The sequence below is a fragment of the Staurois parvus genome, unplaced genomic scaffold (genome assembly GCF_062004578.1).
Source record: "Staurois parvus isolate SC_StPar_1 unplaced genomic scaffold, SC_StPar_1.0 ptg000634l, whole genome shotgun sequence".
Lineage (NCBI taxonomy): Eukaryota > Metazoa > Chordata > Amphibia > Anura > Ranidae > Staurois > Staurois parvus.
The window spans coordinates 14,962,729-14,984,581 of record NW_028318430.1 but is presented as its reverse complement, the minus strand read 5'-3'; the positions used below and the strand labels follow the sequence as shown (position 1 = coordinate 14,984,581).

Genomic DNA, 21,853 nt, shown 5'->3' with positions numbered 1-21,853 from the left:
GCAGCGCTTTACAACATGAGGGCAGAGAAATCAGAGGGCCCTACTCGTTAGAGCTTACAATCTAAAAGGGAGGGTCAAGTAATACCAAAGGTAATAACTGTGGGAGATGAGCTGATGGAGAAAGTGTTTTCAGAAATTGCCTAAAAAGTGGACAGAGTGTAAGATAGTTGGACAGCTAAACTTGGGACCAGAGGTGGTCTCTGGGTAGACATCCTGTATGCTGCCTGTGGATGAATAAAGGTTTTACAAAGTGGTGACATCATTGGTTTGCAGCTAGTGTTGCATTGATTTGTTCAGACAGAAGCAGCTGTTAATGCAGTTATATATTTAATTAAAATCATTCAATGCATTTCTAAATGCAACTTGAATAGGTACCTGAATCAAAAAGACAGTCAATTAGCTTCTTATAATCCAGTGTATAGCAGAACTCAGACTAGGCAAGGGATATTTAGCACCCTGAGCCCGTTAAAGCTTTAATGCTTTTCTGCAATATGCTTTCAGAGTAAACTGATTACATTTTCATTGATGATATGTTTAATTTCACCTTGTTAAAAGTATTCTTATTGCTGTTACTTTTGATAGCCAGTGATAACATTTTAGCATGAATAAGGTATATTCTGCATTTTGTATTGATGCAAACAGGACACATCTTGATTAACATCCCTTAAAGATCTATAATGACAACCTATACAGCTGATATATCTGCTCGTGCAGGGACTGTCTTTGATCATGGATGAGGTTAGCATGAGGACAACGCTTCCATTATGAACCTTCCATATGAGATTTTCATAGAATTTAATTTGCTTATGATCTACTAACCTCTGAGTATGCAGCTTCATAATATGCTAGGATTCAATGATCAAGGTCTTTAACAGGTTTACTTTAAGCATTTTTTAATGAATACATAACTGGATTAAATGGATTAGATGGATTTTATACCTGCCCACACTTCACTTTAAGCTTTTAACCCTTCAATCATTTGAACAAATACTTATATTTTTATTATTTGGTCATTCTTGTTTTTTCAATTAAAAATAAATAAATAAACAATTTCTAATTTTATATATATATATATATATATATATATATATATATATATATATATATATATATACATAAACACTAAATTAGAATATCATCAAAAAGTTAATTTATTTCAGTAATTCAATTCAACAAGTAATACTCATATTATATAGATTTATTACACACGGAGTGATATATATCAAGCATTTCTTTCTTTTAATTTTGATGATTATGGCCTACAGCTAGTGAAAACCAAAAATTCAGTAACTCATAAAATTATAATATTACATAAGACCAATACAAAAAAGGATTTTTATTACAGAAATGTTGGCTTACTGAACAGTATTTCTATGTACAGTATAGTATGCACTCAATACTTGGTTCATGCAAAATTGTGCCCCTCCTTTTGCATGAATTACTGCATCAATGCGGCGTGGTATGGAGGCGATCAGCCTGTGGTACTGCTGAGGTGTTATTGAAGCCCAGGTTGCTTTGATAGCGGCCTTCAGCTCGTCTGCATTGTCTGGTTTCTCTTTTCTTCCTCTTAACAATACCCCACAGATTCTCTATGGGGTTTAGGTCAGACGAGTTTGCTGGCCAATCAAGCACAGTGATACCATGATCATTATACCAGATATTGGTACTTTTGGCAGTGTGGGCAGGTGATAAGTCCTGCTGGACAATGAAACCAGCATCTCAATAAACCTGGTCAGCAAAGGGAAGCATGAAGTGCTCTAGAATTTCCTGGTAGAGGGCTGTGCTGACCTTGGGCTTGATAAACCGCAGTGGACCAACACCAGCAGATGACATGGCTCCCCAACTCATCACTGACTGTGGAAACTTCACACTGGACTTCATGCAACTTGGATTCTGTGCCTCTCCACTCTTCCTCCAGACTCTGGGACCTTGATTTCCAAATGAAATACATAATTTACTTTCATCCGAAAAGAGGACTTTGGACGACTGAGCAACAGTCCAGTCCTTTTTCTCCTTAGCCCAGGTAAGACGCTTCTGACGTTGTCTCTGGTTAAGGAGTGGCTTGACACAAGGAATGCAACAGTTGTAGCCCATGTCCTTGATGCATCTGTGTGTGGTGGCTCTCGAAGCACTGACACCAGCCGTAGTCCACATGTTGTGAATCTCCCCTAAATTCTTGAATGGCCTTTGCTTCACAATCCACTCAAGGCTGTGGTTATCCCTGTTGCTTGTGCACCTTTTTTTGCCACACTTTTTCCTTCCACTCAACTTTACATCAATATACTTGGATACAGCACTCTGAACAGGCAGCTTCTTTAGCAATGACCTTTTGTGACTTACCCTCCTTGTGTAGGGTGTCAATGACTGTCTTCTGGACAGCTGTCAAGTTAGCAATCTTCCCCATGATTGTGTAACCTACTGAACCTTTACAGGTGTTTTGAGTTAATTAGTTGATCAGCGTGTGACACTATGGGGTTGATTTACTAAAGGTAAATAGGCTGTGTACTTGAAAGTGCAGTTGCTCTAGATCTGAGGAGAACATGCAAGGAAAATAAAAAAAAACATAATTTTTGCTTGCACATGATTGGATGAAAAAATCATCAGAGCTTCGCTGCATTTCAGAGTTTCCCCTCACACCAAAAGAAACTGCACTTGCAGTGCACAGTATACTTACCTTTAGTAAACCAACCCCCATGAGTCTACAATATTGAACTTTTTCACAATTTTCTGAGATACTGAATTTTGGGTTTTCACTAGCTGTAACCCATAATCATCAAAATTAAAAGAAAGAAATGCTTGAAATATATCGCTCTGTGTAATGAATCTATATAATATATGAGTTTCGCTTTTTGAATTGAATTACTGAAATGAATGAACTTTTTGATGATATACTAATTTATTGAGATGCACCTGTGTATGTATATATATATATATATATATGTATATATATTAAACGATAGATAGATAGATAGATAGATAGATAGATAGATAGACAGACAGACAGACAGATAGATAGATAGATAGATAGATAGATAGATAGATAGATAGATAGATAGATAGATAATTATTTTGGCTTTTCCGTTTCAGGATGTGTAAATCTGTTTTTCCTATCATCACAGTGGTTATTTTTAGTGATCATTACAAATGCTGCTGTTTTACTTGCTATTTATTGTTCCACCAGCTGTCACCACAATTCCAGAAGGTCATTGTTTTTGCCCCCAAACCTTTGTGCATGGTTGCAGTGTGACTTTTCAGTCAGGGGTCACTTGACTCCTTTGTTAAGAGCCAGTGTGTTTCCGTACATGTTACCATGGCTATGCAGCATTTCCTAATATTACACTTGCAAAACCTTGTTCTTTACAGACATCTTCTTTCACAAACCATAAAGCTTGCACTGTCTCAAGATATATTTTTATGGCAAAAGCAACAGAGTGTGCTTGGGTGTATGCATATGTAGGTGTGTAATATTTATACATACATACATGCATATACACCTTTGCCTCTATGGAAGGTGTGATTTCGTGAACACCCTGCAAATGCTATCCTGCAAATGTGCATTCTAGCTTCCATAATTCATTCCATAATTTCCTCCCACTGATACTGTCAATGGTGCACTATTCCTGCCACTGACACCAATGCTGGAGCACCAGTCCTTCCCTGACACCAATGTTGGGGCTCCAGCCCTTCCACTGACACCTGTAATGGGAAAAATGTTCTTTCATTGATACCAGTGTTGGGGAACCACTCCTTCCACTGACACCAATGTTGGGGCACTATTCTTCTCACTGATACCAATAATAGGGCACTATTCTTTCTACTGACACCAATGAAGGGGCACTATTTCTGCTGCATTTTCCACTCCCACTGGTTACAGTCCAGCCCTCCTAAAGTCAGAAGACCAGAAAACTGGCCCTTTGTTCAGAAAGTTTGGAGACCCCTGCTTTATACTTACCTGAGTTCTATCCCGATCCAGCGCTGTGCCCATCTGTATCTGCTCTCTCCTCTCTTTCTGCTCACAGAAACAGCAGCGGGAGGCATTGGCTCTTGCTGCTGTCATTCAAATCCTGTGAGGAGAGAGTGTTTGAGCCGCACTATGTGTTTCAATAGATGCACACAGCCATGCTCAGGACTGAGCCTGCAGGTGTGCAACTATAGGAAGCAGTTTCTTATGGTGGCCCACCAAGAACAGGAGGAGCTAAGAGTGCCAGTAGCCAACCCCCAGAAGAGGTTTGTGGCTGCTCTGTGCAAAATCATTATGCAGAGCAGGCAAGTATAACATGTTTTTTATTTTAATTTTAACAAAAAACTTTGCTATTGCTTTAATCTTTTACTACAAAGTATTGTTGTGCTTCATTTTATTTTACATAATAAAAACTGCCCACATAAATATACAGTACACTGTAGGGAATACTTACTAAATAGTATATGCGTTATACCAGTACGCACTGAGTTATAAAGTTGATGTGCCATTAACCCTATAAGGATAGAAACATGGGAGTTGCCACTGCTGACTTATTTTCAGAGTTGTAGACTTCAGGACTTCCACCCAAATGCCGGCTTCACTAGCTAGTTAGTTACTTACCTGGCTTATTAGACTTACTGGCTTCATGATTGTTCCAGGTCAGTTACTTATTAAATATTACAGGAAGGATGAGGTGAAAGCCCTGAAGCCTGCATCTTTTGAAAACAGTCAGAAATAGAAACTTCTTTTTTTTTCACTCCACACAGTTAGAATTTAATAATCCAGCAAAAGAGCTTAATACACAGTTGGAATACATACAGTATGTGGGAACTAATTTGCCTGTTGAAGGATTAGCATTTTTGTCCATCCAGCTCTAAGATTTACAGAGCAATGCCATACAATATAGCCAGGATGGTGACCTGATTTTTGTAAGCAAACAATACCCATTGAGCCACAGATCTTGTCCAGTCTTTGATTGGGCAATGAAGAAGTGAAAGACTGATGAGCTCATCCCTTTGCTTACTTTGGTTTCTCCTCCTTCTTGCAGTCTGAGTTTTACCTGTACAAGGGATTTCAATAGCCTAATACCAGCTCAAACTGACGGCACTTGCACTAGTTCCATTTAAAAAACATTTGGCAAATTTTAACCCCTTCATTCCGATCAGAAGTCATAACTGCTTTCAGTGACATCCAGGGGTGGACTGACAACTCATGAGGCCCCGGGCAATAGGGGATCATGGGGCCCCTGTGTCCTGGCCCACACTCAAAGCACACCCAAAAAAGCCCATAAAAGGTACCAGGGGCATTTCATGGGGCCCCCTACTGACCCCAGGCCCTCGGGCAGTGCCCGAGTGCTCGAATGGTCAGTCTGCCCTTGGTGACAGCTCAATCAGTGTGCTGATAGCTCAGTATTAGAGGCCACCATTCCTGCTGCCACATACAGTAAATGTGTTATGTGGTTGGCCAGAAGTTAAAGCTGAAATTTAGTTAACCACTTGCCCTCCAGATTTACCCCCTTTCCTGACCAGGCTATTTTTTGCAATACGGCACTGCATTACTCTAACTGACAATTGCATAGTCATGCACTGCTGTACCCAAACTGAATTTATATTCTTTTTTTTCTTCACAAATAGAGCTGGCTTTTGGTGGTATTTAATCACCTCTGTTTTCGGTTTTTACGTTTTGCATTATAAACAAAAAAAGAGTAACAATTTAAAAAACAAACAATATTTTTTATTTTCTGCTTTAAAACATCCAGTAAAAAAAATTAAAAATCAAATTTCTTTATAAATTTAGGCCAAAATGTATTCTGCTACATATTTTTGGTAAATAAATCCCAAAAATTGTATATTGATTAGTTTGCGCAAAAGTTATAGTATCTACAAACTATGGTACATGTACTGAATTTTTTTTCTTTTAAATCTAGTAATGGCGGCGATCTGCTACTTATAGTGGGACTGCAATATTGCAGCAGACATTTTTACACTAACTGACACTGGAACTTTGTGGAAACCAGTGATAATAATACAGTGATCAGTGCTAAAAATATACACTGTACTAATGACACTGGTTGGGTAAGGGTTAACATCTAGGGTGATCAAAGGGTTAAGTGTGTGCCTAGCTATGTGCATGCATTCCTCAGACATTTTGGTCCATATTGACATGATAGCATCACGCAGTTGCTGCAGATTTGTCGGTTGCACATCCATGAACCATTGATACAAGGCAAGATGGATCCATGCTTTCATGTTGTTTACTCCAAATTCTCACCCTCCAAATTCTCCAAATTCTTACCCTACCTTCTGAATGTCGCAGCTGAAATCGAGACTCATCATCTTCTATTGTCCTATTTTGGTGAGCCTGTGCGAATTACAGCCTCCGTTTCCTATTCTTAGCTGACAGGAGTGGCACCTGGTGTGGTCTTCTGCTGCTGTCGCCCATCTGCTTCAAAATTTGACGTGTTGTGCAGTCAGAGATGGTATTCTGCATACCTTGGTTGTAACAAGTGTGTCAGGAATCTTGGAATGACCAGAAAGGTGTGGACTGACACAGGGAAACGCAGGTCTCAGGTACAGTATAATACAGTTTATTATTAGCCACCCAGATATATATATATATATATATATAAACGCACAGTGAGCAAACCAACCTTCCACTAATCTTAGGAGGTGCAGGAATACAGGCGTAGACAGGGCTGGAGAGGTGGAACGGTCAGGCCGGCCGTAGGGTTCTGTAATGACCGTTTGGTGGTACCTCTAGCGGTCCCCAGGACAGGATTCCCCAGGGCGCGGAGTCTAAGTCCCAGTCTGCTTATTCACCAGGGCCCCTGATGGTGGGGATGGACTTGGAGCAGACAGGAACCAGGTCGCGGCCCCTGAGTACACCTGCTAGTGGTAGAGGGATCCGCCAGAGGTATGTGCAGGTAGAAAGCCTGATGTGAAGAGGCAGAAGGTGTGAGCAGGGACGGCTGGATCCGTGCAGGATGGATGGATGGCAGAGTAGTTAGCGTGGTCAGATGGGCCAGGTCAGCAATGTGCGGGCAGCAAGGTACCAAAGGAGCAGGCAGAGAATGGTCAGGGTCACAAGCCGGGTTCAGTAACTCACGGGCAGTGTGGTACAGGGGATCAGGCAGAAGGATGGTCAGGCAAGCCAGGGGTTCAACAGGAGACAGTCAGCAGAGGTCAGGATCAAGCAGGGTCAGCAACGAAGCAGGAACACAGGATACCAGGTACAGAGGCTCATGGGAAAACATACACCAAGGCCCAGATCACAGGCCTGGTCATGCCTTAAATACACCTTTCTGCAATCAGCCCCAGGTTTGGCTGATTGCAGAAGTGAGCTTCTGGCTGCTGAGAGCACCCGCTGGTCAGCTCTGGTACTGCAGCCCACACGGCAGGTGAGTCCCACCACCAGTGCTGAGTCCATTCCTGAAAAAGTGCTTATTTGAGTTACTGTTGCCTTTTTATCATCTTGAACCAGTCTGCCCATTCTTCTCTGTCCTCTGACATCAACAAGGCATTTTTGTCCACACAATTGCCGCTTGCTGGATATTTTCTCTTTTTCGGACCATTCTCTGTAAACTATCTCTAGGGTTTACAGAGAATGGTCAGAAAAAGAGAATATATCAAGTGAGTAGCAGTTGCGTGAATGAAAATGCCTTGGTGATGTCAAGGAAAATGGCCAGACCAGTTGCTGCGACATTCAGAATAGGGGTCAGAATTTGGTGTAAACAACATGAAAGCATGGATCCATCCACACAATTGCCACTTGCTGGATATTTTCTCTTTTTGGGACCATACTCTGTAAACCCTAGAGATGCTTATGCACGAAAATCCCAGTAGCTCAGAAGTTTTTGAAATACTCAGACAAGTCTGTCTGGCACCAATAACCATCCCACATTCAAAGTCACTTAAATCCCCTTTCTTCTCCATTATGATGTTCGATTTGAACTTAAGCAAGTTGTCTTCACCACGTCTAGATGCCTAAATGCACTGAGTTGCTGCCATGTGATTAGCTGTTTAGCAATCTGTGTTACCAAGTAATTGAACAAGTGTACCTAATATTCATTTATCCATTGAGTAACAAAACTGTAGTTTGGTATATTTTGCTGCTTTTCTATCATCTTGAACCAGTCTGCCCATTCTCCTCTGATATCTGACACCAACAAGGCATTTTTGTCCATACAATTGCAGCTTGCTGGATATTTTCTCTTTTTCGGACTATTCTCTGTAAACCCTAGAGATGGTTGTGCGTGAAAATCCCAGTAGATCCGCAGTTTTTGAAATACTCAGACCAGTCTGTCTGGCACCAATAACCATCCCATATTCAAATTCCCTTAAATCCCCTTTCTCCCCCATTCTGATGCTCGGTTTGAGCTTCAGCAAGTCATCTTCACCACATCTAGATGCCTAAATGTTCTGAGTTGCTGCCATGTGATTAGCCGATTAGCAATTTGTGTTACTAAGCAATTGAACAGGTGTACCTAATATTTATTCATCCATTGAGTAGCAAAACTGTAGTTTGGTGTATTTTGCTGAACTTGTCCAGCCCTGTGATTTTCTAAATAAACAACTTCCAATCAAGTTCAAAGCAGGCAGAGAATCCATTGTAATAAGAGTGATGGATAGTTTGCGCTTGCGGTTTTGTTGTTGGCAATTTCCTATATCATCACCATCTGCTAATTCTTGCTACTGCCTTGTGAAGTGTTATAATGCTGAATATACAGAAAGGAAAAATGTTATTATTTATGTATGTGTTTGTGTTAGTTTGATTTGAAAATTTCAGCACGGGTGTTTGAATTGGTGCGTTTTGCATCAAAAGCGAACAGCAGGTAAGAGGTGTAAAAGGATCAGCATTTTTCAGAAGCAGAGATTCCCTCCAGCCTGGAAACATAGTCCCTATTGCAACATTCCCACTGCTCCTTTTGTTTGCTTGTGTGTGACAGCCAGAAATCAACGGGAGTCCTTTCTCATGGTGATTAGAAACAGCCTAACATAAGATGATCTTTCTTTTCTTGCCGTCCTTCCTTCCTACTATCTTTCTTACCCTTCTTCCTTCCGTAAAGCCTTTAAAATAAATATTGAGCAAGTTGGAAGGAGTGAGATGCTCAGCTCCCACACAAATTTGAACAAAAGAGGTAGAGGAAGACTCCTGAGCACAGAAAGAGAAGGACTGTCTATGAGCCAAACCCCCTTCAGTGTGAAGTGCCTGTTCTGGATGCTGCTGATACTGCTCTTGGATTGCCAATAAGCAGCTGCAATTAGAGCTTCATCTTTGTGTGAATGTGCAGGGTGCTCGCCTCTACTTCCACCATGGATTAAACTGGTCCTGCAGGATTTCTTTGAAGATGGAAAGCTTTGTGGTCTAGGAAAATAATTGATTGGTTCTGTGGAGAGATTTCAGCTTTTTATAATCAAGAGACATATCTACCGTACAAAGTAGGTAAGAGAAATTTAAGTATTTATCAAACCTATGGCAAGTGATATGGGTAATGCTACCTTAATATTCCATTCTCCAGCATGAATGTCATTGAACATCCTAACATACATGCCTTTCATATGTTTCATACATGCATGCCCTCTGAAGTTAATGCTATGCAAGACATTGAAATATGACGTTTCCTACAATAAGATGAAGGTCAGGAAAGGATTCTAATGTTCCTTACAACCGGGAATGGAGACATATCTGCTAGTACTGGGTTAATGAAAGCTTGAGAGAGCTAGATTTCCTTGTTGCCATGGACAGGGTCTGCTCAGAGATCAGAATGTCACATGTAGACAGAGCCTGAGCCCATTTGCTGGAAATATATTACACAGTGAGAATTGTAAATACTCTATATTTTACTGCCTTTAAATGTTTACCTGGAGGTCAAAGGTTGGTCTTAAGAAAGAGCCCCCAATGGATTATGTCAGTGAAATCTGTTAAAAGTGATTTGGTAACAATTGCAAGGCTGGGGTGATATTAGAGGTCACCTGGTACATTACATATTTTACAAGCTGGACTGCTTTTTATAAAGTGCCCTGAAAATGTCATTAAAGTAATGGGTGCAGTATCTATGTTATTGATTATACCACTTTTTATGCATAGTTAAAGCACAGCGATGCACTAAAGAGATTTACATTTTGTAGAACAATATCTTAATTGTTAGAAACATTTTGTATATGTTATAATCGGTGGGATTTGGATGATAACATTAGGAGAAGACAAAATATGAAGTTTGAAATCTGTAAGCAATGTGTTTGGCATTCTGCAGCCGCGTAATCAAACTATGCGGGACTCGCAAAGTTTGAAAGCATTCCTAAAATTGCATTGAACAATGTTCCGTTCCAAGAGTACATGAGCCAAGAATTTGTAGCGAGGCTTGTATTCGTTTGTAAAACTCCACTGTCTTTATGACGTTACAATTTCATTTTAGCATGATTGGTTAAGCTGCATGGCCAGAATCAAAGGAACGTTGAAGTAAGAAGTTGCTCTGTCAATGCCTCCCTCAGCAAATGCTCAGGTATTTTGTGGAGATTTTCAGAATGTAGCCATCACACGTGCACCTGTCCTCAGTACCTCATTGTAATGAGTTGTTTTGCTAAAAATAAATTAATTTAATGTGTATTTAAACCCAAGAAAGATATTTTTATATTGCAGCTTATGGGTCCTTATATATGGTGGCTGCCATTGCTTTTTTTTTTCTTCATTTTTTGTATGGTATCTGTGGCAGCATTGTGACACTGGCAAGGGGAATGTTGTAAGACTACAAAACACCTCCCTCTATCTTAATTTTCATAACTTTGGGAAGAGGTCTTCTGTGCATAGGATAGCACTTGATTTCTGGCAGAATCAACTGTTTTTTTTCTTAATGAACAGATAAACCACTTTCAGTTGTATATTTAGAGAGAAGATAATTAGGGAGAGAGTTAATTAGAGCTACGTTAGTTATTAGGGTATATTTACTGTGTGCATATATATAAAGTATATAATAAATATATATATTGTGGCGGAAATTGTGAAATCTTGTCATTGCATTTGAATTTGAAAATATGACTGATCATGCTAAAATAAAAATGCTTTTATTTCAGCATAGGGATCATATGAAACCATTTATTATCATGTTTGGCTCCTTTTTAAGTCATTATGATAACAGAAATCACCCAAATGGCCATGATCAAAATCTTACATACCCTGGAATGTTTGGCCTTGTTACAGACACACAAGGTGATAAATACAAGTTATAAGGGCAATTAAAGGCTAATTGTTCACATCTGTGGCTTTTTAGATTGCAATTACTGTCTTTGTATAAATAGGCAATGAGTTTGTTAGATCTCGTGTTGATGCACTGAGCAGGCAAGATACTGAGCCATGGGGAGCAGAAAAGAACTGTCAAAAGATCTGCGTAACAAGTTAATGGAATTTTACAAAGAAGTAAAGAATATAAAAGATATCCAAAACCTTGAATATGGCAGTTAGTATTGTTCAGTCACTTATTAAGAAGTGTAAAATTCGGGGATCGCTTGATACTAAGCCAAGGTCAGGTAGACCAAGAAAAATTGCAGCCACAACTGCCAGAAGAATTGTTTGGGATTCAAAGATAAACCCACAGGTACCCTCAGGAGAAATACAGGCTACACTGGAAAAATATGGTGTGGTTATTTCAAGAAGCACAATACGACATTACCTGAACAAAAATGAGCTGCATGGTCGAGTTGACAGAAAGAAGCCTTTACTGTACCAATGCAACAAAAAGCCTGGTGAGGTGTGTCAATGTGTTTTTGGGCATATTGTAATCGGCTTTTTTGTGGCAATGACACAGTTAAGTCTTATTTCTGGTAAGTCAACCATGCAGCTCATTTATTGTATTATCCTCCTTTAAAACAACCACACCGTCTTTTTCCAGAGCAGCCTTTATTTCTCCTGAGGTAACCTGTGGGTTTTGCTTTGTATCCTGAACATTTTTTTTGACAGTTGTGGCTGCAATCTTTCTTGTTCTATCTGACCTTGGCTTGGTACCAAGAGATCCCCCAATTTTCCTCTTTTTAATAAGTGAACAGTACTGACTGACATATGCAAGGCTTTGGATATCTTTTTATATCTGTTTCCATCTTTATAAAGTTCCAATAACTTGTTACACGGGACCTTTGACAGTTCTTTTCTGCTCCCCATGGCTCAGTATCCTGCCTGCTCAGTTCATCAATGTGAGAGCTAACAAACTCATTGACTCTTTATACACAGACACTAATTGCACTTTACAAAGCCACAGATGTGGGAAATTAACATTTAAAGCAGAGCTCCAGACACAATCTAAAATAATTAAAAGTCATCAGCTACAAATACTGCAGCTGCTGACTTTTATTATAAGGACACTTATCTATCCAGGGATCCAGCGATGTCCACACCAGAGCCGGTTCTTCCATAGGAGACTTATGGAGGCCACTTTTCTCATAGGAACCTTTAATGCTCTTTAGTCATTTTTGGTAGCCTTCCCCAGATCTGTGCCTTGTAAAAATCCTGTCTCTTTGACCTCATGGCTTTTGCTCTGATAGAGTAGGCATTTGTAGAGAGGTGTGGGCCTTTCCAAATCATGTCCAATCAATTTAATTTACCGCAGATAGACTCCAATTAAGGTGTACAAACATCTCAGCAACAATCAAGAGAACTGGGAGGCACCTGAGCTAAATTCAAGTTTTTTGCAAAGGGTCTGAATACCATTTCTAATGTGATATTTCAGTTTTTCCTTTTTCGTTTGACATATATTAGCAAACTAAATTGGCAAAAGTATTGGGACGTCCTGCCTCTACATGCACGTGAACTTTAATTGCATCCCAGTTTTAGTCCGTAGGGTTGATATTGAGTTGGCCCACCCTTTGCAGCTATACCAGCATCAACATTTCTGGAAAAGCTGTCCACAAGGTTTAGGAGTGTATCTATGGGAGTGTTTGACCATTCTTCCAGAAGTGCATTTGTGAGGTCAGGCACTGATGTCGCTTGAGAAGGCCTGGCTCGCAGCCTCTGCTCTAATTCATCCCAAAGGTGTTCTATTGGGTGCAGGCCAGTCAAGGTCCTCCACCACAAACTCGCTCATCCATGTCTTTATGGACCTTGCTTTGTGCACTGGTGTGCAGTCATGTTGGAAAAGGAAGGAACCATCCCCAAACTGTTCCCACAAAGTTGGGAGCATGAAATTGTCCAAAATTTCTTGGTATGCTGACGCCTTAAGAGTTCGCTTCTCTGGAACTAAGGGGCCAAGCCCAACCCCTGAAAAACACCATAATTCCCCTCCACCAAACTTTACACTTGGCATAATGCCATCAGGCAAGTACCGTTCTCCTGGCAACCCCAAACCCAGACATGTCCATCGGATTGCCAGACAGATAAGCGTGATTCGTCACTCCAGAGAACATGTCTCCACTGCTCTAGAGTCCAGTGGCGGCGTTCTTTGCTTTACACCACTGCATCCGACACTTTGCGTTGCACTTGGTGATGTACTGTAAGGCTTGGATACAGCTGCTCAGCCATGAAAACTCATTCCATGAAGCTCTCTATGCACTGTTGATGTGCTAATCTGAAGAGCACATGAAGTTTGGAGGTCTTTAGCTATTGACTCTGCAGACAGTTCGCGACTTCTGCACACTGTGTGCTTCAGCATGCACTGACCCCACTCTGTCACTTGCTTTCACTTTGTTATAATACCACTAACAGTTGATCATGGAATATTTAGTAGCAAGGAAATTTAATGGTTGGACTTATTGTACAGGTGATAACACCTGTGGCCATGGAGGTGATTGGAACACCTGAATCCCATGATTTGGAGGGGTATTCCAATAATTTTGTCAATATAGTGTATGTATATACAGTATATTCATAAATAACACTTGTCATGTTGCTAGAATACTGCAAGCTTTATTGTGAAATACCGCTTACAGATAACAAAGGCTTTCAAAACCATTAGGTAAAAATTCTAGTCAGGGTCACACAATAACTGAAGTTGTATATGCATGAATAAAAGCTAGTAAGCTGTGTTTTTAAAATATACCTAAAATGTACTTTTAGGAATGGTGGTAGCAGAAATTGTAAATGGTAAATGCTTATAAGTTGAGCTGCCCAATACTGCATTATATTTATTTTTTACTTCAGCGTTAACGCCTATGTTTTTCTAGCTTTGGACCTCCTATAGCAAAGTCTCACTTTTGCACTTGAAAGGGTGGGAGTCTCACACCACCTTCTAGATCAGTATACTGTATATCTGACACTTCTGCTTGAGTATGGACAGTCCATTTCATAACAGGAAGTTGCATGGGGTCCGCATACACATTACAGTATGGCCCTCAAAAACGCCATCATACATTTCAGGAATTTAATATCTGAACACATTTTGGGAGCAAAAGTCAGCAATTGCCCATACACAGGAAGATAATAGGAAGAGAAAGACTAAAATAACTTTTCATCCCCAAGATTTTTTAGGTCAAGGGCTATGTGAGATTTAATGTGTAGTCAGAAAAAGCAACATTTAAATAAAAACTAAAATTACCTAATGATCAAAAAAGAGTGAGGTGAATTATAAACTCATGCCATCCTTCATACCTATAGAAGCTGTTTATAAGCTGTTTTTAGCAGAAGGTGATTAAAAAGACAGGTAATTCCAGGCTGAAAACTTTTTGAGAGACTGCTCAGTGTAATATTTGTCTCCCAAACCACTGTCCAATGATTGCTGTCTTAAACAGTAGATTCACACCCCCCAACACCCCCCCTCCCCACCTCCCCGGTGTGTCCTGGTGACCTTTTGTCACTGAGACAAGAAATGATTGAAAATCTATATTTTAGAATTGCTACCTGAACAAGAGGTAAGGGATAATCATCTAGTGGAGCTGGCCTCTCACTTTCTGTTGCATATTCTAGAATAGTAAGTGAATGGAAATTTCCCCACGCAGCAATAAAAAAAACAAACTGACAGGTGTTCTAACCCTACTCTATCCAAATACAAAACGAGTCTTGGCTGTACATGCACTTTAAATACTACTAGCAAAATGTGCCCATTTGGGCCTAGAAGGTTCTTACACAATGAATACAATCTGCTGTCTGGTCTGGAGGATGGGCAACAGACAGTGGCAAGGTATATACTGTACTCTAGAGTAGGTGAAGTGTGGGATGGGATGTATAACTGACAGAGTTGAGGATAGAACGTATAGCACAGTGTGTAGAGTGGGGCAGTGTGCAGTAAAGAATGTACAGCAGAGTACACAGAGTAGATCAGTGTAGTGTGCGGCATAGTATACAGAGTGAGACAAAGTGACATTTATAATGTATAGTACAGAGCAAAGCAGTTTACAGTATAGAGCACAACATAGTGCACAAAGTAAAGCCTGGTAGACACAGTTAGTTTTTTTTTTTTTTTTCATTCAATGCAGCAGGCTAAACTAAAAAAAAAACTAAGGAGCTTGCTGTACTAACAATTCAATGTTAGAACAATGATCTCCCTGCTGAACTGACAGTGGGACTGCCCCCCTCCAGAAAACTCCAGTCAGTGATCCCAGCCATTGGCTGAGAGCACTGATTGGATGATGATTGGCTGCTGGTTTTCCAGCATGCCTGTTCAACAGAAGCTGGATGTCAGGATGGCTTCTGTCAGACAGACTGCTGTACACACTGGCTGAATGTCAGCTGGTTTCTGTTGGACTGGCCAATATTCGGCCCATGTGTAGCACCCTAAACTATGTAATGTACAGCACAGTGTACAGAGTGAGGCAGTCTGAAGTAGATAATGTAAAGCACAGTGTATAAACATGTGCTATGTGCATAATCAGAGTTCACCAATATACGCAGGTAACCGTGCCATTTTTGAATCCACAAAAATCAGTGTGACGTCTGGTTTCCATTGTTTGTAAGCATACAGCATTCATAAATAAATGCATACATAAATATACAAGTAGTCACTTTGGTAGTTCTCAAAGCAATAACGATAATAACAGTTACTGCACAGGAATGCCACAAGGGTAGCAGGTCAAGATTATTGTAATCAGAGTTCACAAATGTCACCATATGATTCCTGAATCTGAAACATTGATCAGCGGAGTGGCAACTAATTGCAGTTGTTTATAGTGAAATATGTAATCCAATATACATGGGCAGTGGGTGTGATGATTTAATAGCTTTATATAAAAAAATGTATAAATCATCGCAGTAGCACTATCAATATGACAATCAATGGCAACTATAATCATTCAGCATAGTTCAATATACGTGTGGGTATAAAAGCAATGGAGGATCAGATTAATGCGTAATCCTAAATGTGAATCCACAGCGAGGACAAGGCGTTTGCTCAATAGTACAAATAGTATTTACTCCTGAGATATCAGATATGTTCATAGACAGAATCTTGAGGGCATCTTGTCTAACCTTCACGACACATGAGCAAAGTCCAGATCTCTTCAGAAAACAATATGGAAGAACTACCTTCCTAACAATGTCCAAACAAAGCCTGTATGAAGAGCATGAGAACATCACCCAGGCCAGAGTGATTTGAAAATCATCACTAATTTAAGAAAATTCCAGACCAGACATGAATATGGGTATTCAGATGCTGGTATAGGTGTATATATGTAAAAAGGTCCATGTGGACTTGTAAACAGCATCCATAGAAGAGACCTTAGGGGAAACGAAAGCATGGCTATGTGAAAAACCCTGATGTCCACTGGAGTTGCGGGATGACTGTAATATTTAATTAGTTCTAACATTATTTTGTGTACAGGATGAAACAGCATTTTCCTTTTACTTCTTACCACCCTTTTCCTTTCTTTTAAATACCATTTTGAGGCATATAGTCCCTAAATGGAAAAACAAACCACAAGGTATACCTCTTTTATTACAAGATCAAAAAAGATTGCTATGTGATCTACATCCTGCAGCAGATGAGCAGGCACCTGGATGTGAGGAAACCTGTAGTGGCCAGGGAGCCTTCTTCTCCTCATTTGACAGTGCAGGGTGCTTCAGTAGCCAATCATTAAGCACCAGTACTGTCACATGGAAGTACTTTACATATTGCTGTATACCTGGAAGTATTGGATATATCACTTCACTTTCTTAGCAAAATGAGCAGAAGCGGAAGTGGCGTATGGCTTTATACACTCCCAGTTGTCCCTTTGAGAACAAAACTTACCAGTTTTTGGTTAGTCTATTACTGTTGTTTCTGAACTTTTTTAGAGGATAGGAAGAGGCAGTGGTAACCGCAATCATTAAAGGGTCACTAACTTGGTGCACTCAGAGATGAAGCATTAGTAGCAGAGATTCTGGGCACTCAAAGGACTTCAGCAAAGGAACAAAGTAGAAGATAGTGGGGTTGAGTTACTAAAGGGGAATAGACTGTTCCGTTTGCAAGGAAAGTTTTACTTTCCAAGAGAATTTGCACCAGAATTTAGTGAATGAGGGGAAGCTCTGCTGACTTCACGTGGAAGCAAAAATGCTGTTTTTTTCTTGTGTTTGATTGGGTATTCTTTGCAAAGTCAAATTTCACTACATTCACTAATATCTGGGGAAAATTACCTTGCAAAGTGCACAGTCTAGTTGCCTTTAGTAAATCAACCCTAAAATGTTTAATCTATCCCGGTGTTTCATTGGAGTACAGTGCCCCTGTGCTGCTTTTGTTGAAGCCCTTTAAGTGCCTAGAATCTGCTATGATATATCTGATATGTCAGTGTCCATGTAGATTAAACAGATAATAAAGGTATGCTAAGACAATCTGTACAACATTTAATTGTGATTCTATGTGACAGAAAGTGTCATTATTATACAAGGCATAAATAGGAAGTGCGTAGGAGCTAAAAGACATTTTTATTTTCTTTTATCTACTGTTTTATGCTGTTCTACTTTGTAAAGCTGCCAAACACATGAGACTCAAAACTTGTAACCTTGATGTGAGTTCTGCCTTTCTCACACATGATTGGCTAGTCTTTGTTTCATTAATATTCTGTGTTTTAGCAGCAGATCTATAGGCTTTCCCATCATCACCATGCCTGTAATATTTTGCATCATTACCGGTACAATGTTAGTACAAATAGAAAAGATACTAAAAAAAGGAAGCTGAAGGCTAGGACTTTAGTGACACATCTGAGGAACGCATGCAGTAACATTTATAGTAAACTCTTGGAATAATGGCAAGCAACAAGGTCTCCGATTCTCAGATGCCTAACAACAATTGTTTAGAAATTTCTTCAGAACCATAGAATAGCTAAATGTTCAGCAAAGGACTGTTAGGATAAGAAAAACTGTTCTTAGAATAAATGGGGGCTGCTGATGCTGACTGCTTTTGAAAAAAATGCTAGCTGCATGGTTGTATTGCTGAGACTGTTGCTCTTGCTTTGAACCACTGACCAAAACAAATATGCAGATAAGGATCTCTGACTTTCAAGCTACATCAGTCTTTCCCAATTTTTGTAACACAGAGGAACCCTTGAAATAACTTTTTGGACTCAAGGAACCCCTGCAAGGATTACTATATCTACAGATTAATGTGATGTTCACTGGGGAGAATGCTGCTTACATTTGTGGTCAATGGGAAGAACCCACCCTTATGTATAGCTAAGAAGTTGCTTTAGGTCTCTAGAAAAGTTAGCTCAGTGTCTGGATTTGGATGATGAACCAGTTTTACTGGGTCCAGTGGCTTGTGCACCATAGCTTTATCTGATTAAAAGTTGCAGATTGTCTTAAATCTCTCTGAGTCTGACACTAAGGGGTTTATTTACTAAACCTGGTTGACTCAGAATCTTGTCCACTTCTGCATAAAAACCAATCAGCTTCCACGTTTTATTGCTGAAGCTTAACTGAACATGCTGAGGTTAGAAGCTGATTGGCTACCATGCACAGGTGCCCAAGATTCTGAGTCAACCAGTTTTAGTAAATCTCCTATTAAGGCTCCATGCACACTGGTCTTAAAAACAAATGGCAGATCCCATTGGCCATAAAAACACTGATATAGAGCATTTTTATACACAGTTTAGGAGAGTTTAGCATTTTTTCTGCCAGAAAACTCCAATTAAAAATGCTAACCAGAAGGTTTTTTTTTATGCCTTTAAATGTTGAACCTAAAATTTGCCTCCAATTTTCCTAATATGCATGGACACACAGGATAACACTAAACTGCTTCTACAGGCAAAACACAAAACTCCTGTAGAAACAGTGATATTTAAGCCAGTGTGCATGGGGCCTTATCTGCACAATGTTTGTTTTTCATTTCACTGTACCAGCTTAACCATGGACCACGGATTACACTATGTTTATGGTGTAGTAATCCTCTGCAAATATACATGAATTATTTTCACCAATGTTAAAATATGGATGAGGATCAGAAAAAAAAACCCCAGAGCTCTTGCGTGCATTGCAAAAAAATGTGAGGAAATTGTAAATGACCAATTTCTACGCCTTATAAGCGAGGCCTCTAGTGTAGACCACACTTGGGTCCAACACCAAATGCAGGCAGAAGAGGATGGAATGATCTAAAAGTATTAAGTGTGGGATGGACTATAAGCATATTAGTGATTCTTTAAAAGGACACTAAACAATATTCTTATCCTCCAAAACTAAACCATACACGTCTACTACTTAATGGCTCTATAATCTATTTTTCATCAAATCGTTTCTTGCCGTGTTTTTCTGCCCCCTTGTAACATAGTCTTCCAAAAACTCTACCTTTTCCCCCTGACTGACTTCCATTCGCTGAAACAAGCATTACACGTTTTTAAGAAGGCTTGTGTGCTCTGTTCTATGCACACTTCAAAACGCATAGCCTATATTGCCATAGTCTATAGTGGCTAGTCCATTTTAGGAGTGAGCAAGAGGGGGTGGTTTTGTTCCTACATACAGTGGGGCAATGGAGAATGAATGAAGCTACCCACTAACAGAAAGTCAGATCATAGCAGCAAAATAATAACAATAATTTAGAGGAGGCTGAGATAAATGTTTTTTTTTAGTTAAGAATACATACATAGATTTTTTTAAACCAGAGACTGGTGTTGCTTTAAATTCATCTCAGCCCTGGCTTATTTAAAACATTTAATACTTGACATATCTTTAGTTTGCTCTATAGATCAATAATGATGTATTCCAGCAGATCTAATTTATTTAGCAATGTAATTAATAAAAAAGTAACAGAGAACGGGTTCTTTTTCATAAAGATTAATCTAAGACTGTGTGATATCTCATTATGGATTGATAGTTATGTAGTTTAATTACCACCTGAGTGGTACTGATTTGTCTGTTTGTCTTAGTTACCTAATACATCATGGTAAATGTTCTGCAATTCCCTGTAGTTGCAATGTAGTATAGGCCGCATTAAATATTGAAACTATTATTATTGGAGATTGATGATCAATACAAATCTTGGAGCTTCTGTGGGTATTGAATGTTAAGTGTAGTTAAGACCCTTTACTATGCTTGTTTGAAGGCATTAAGTTCCATAATTCTGGCCACATTGTACTGATATTTGTCCGTGGAGAGTCAGACCATTGAACAAAATGCTTTTGAGAGCTATATCTTTTAAGTTAATGTTTCATCTCAAAGCTTCAGATATCATAACTAGGAAATGCAATTCTTTTAAGATCTTTCCTCACAACTAATGAAATGTCTGTCTGCATATGGCCAGTTTGATATCCTATAAAATGGAGGATTCCATTTTGCATATGGTATGGTATGGTCTAATTCTCTAATGGGTCAATATAGATTTATGCCAGAAACTATCTTTGAACTTAGATATACAAATTCTTAGTCAAAATAGAAGAATTTTTTCAGTGTTTGTCTCTGGACACTGTCTGTAGGATGTTTGTCTTTTCCCTCTGTGTCTGCATGGGTTTCTTGCTGGTGTCCCATTTTCCTTCTATAATGCAAAAACATAGTGGTGGGTTAATTGCCTTCATCCTGTATTGGGGTAGGGATATTAGACTGTGAAAGCCTTCAGGGAACAGGGAGTAATGTAAATAGATCTAGATAATCAGCAAAGGGCTGCATATTTTGAAAGTGCCATAGAATTACCAAAAATAAATCAATAATGAGCATCATTTGCAGATACTCCCATTTTTTGAAGTTTACAGATTTACTTTAAAGTGGAACACCAGTCACTTTTTGTTTTTATTTTTAGTTTCTCATTTATTTCTTGTTTCCTTGAAGCCAAGCCTGTCCTTTACATGTCCTATAGGTTATCACACAAACTGGGCTTAGAGTACTCCAGAACTAAGAGGCACTCACATGTCAGTGAATGCCACTCAGCCCTGGAGGTATACTCCATTTCTTCTGCCGAAAAGAATTAAAGTGTCCTAAATGGACTGGCAAAAAGACTTCAAGAATTTTTTTAAATATCGCGGGGGCTCAAATGCTGAGAGTTCCGTTTTAAGTTTAACTATAGTGAAATGAGTTTCAGGTGGTGACCCTCCCTCTTTCAGTCTGATTGCTGTTCTATGGTAAGTGACATGGAAAATTCAAGTACTTGTATTGGTTCAATAAAACATTAATGCAAAAATGCATGTCATTATTTTAATGAATACATGCATCCATTGGTGATTTTTTTTTTGTGTAATGTATCTATCTGAAGTTTAGCTTTAAATATTTTGGCAGCTATATGAATGGTGTATTCCAGTATCTGTGTAGAATATTTTAAAGGATAAGTTCACCTTTTAACAAAAATAATAAATGTACAATTTTTTGCAGGTAAAAAAATGCGCATTTATTATTTTTGGATTCTGGAGCCTCTAAAGCAGGTGCGTCAAACTGTGTCCCTCCAGCTGTTGCGGAACTACAAATTCCATATGGCATTGCAGGGCTGACAGTTAAAAGCATGACTCTCAAAGGCACAGGTATGAAGGGACTTGTAGTTTCTCAACAGCTGGAGGGCTGCAGTTTGACACCCGTGCTCTAAAGCATTGT

General features: G+C 39.4%; 1 protein-coding gene across 2 annotated transcripts in view; it reads left to right on the top strand.

Moving 5' to 3' along the window:
• Positions 1-9,145: 9,145 nt before the first annotated feature.
• Positions 9,146-21,853, top strand: part of MYO16 (myosin XVI) — a 468,341-nt gene continuing 455,633 nt past the window's right edge. Inside the window, exon 1 of one of the 2 annotated variants that reach the window (XM_089693597.1) lies at positions 9,146-9,399. The gene's annotated coding sequence lies outside the window, so the exon portion shown is untranslated. Of the gene's footprint in view, positions 9,404-21,853 lie in introns of both variants that reach the window. The other variant, XM_089693596.1, reaches the window with a different exon arrangement.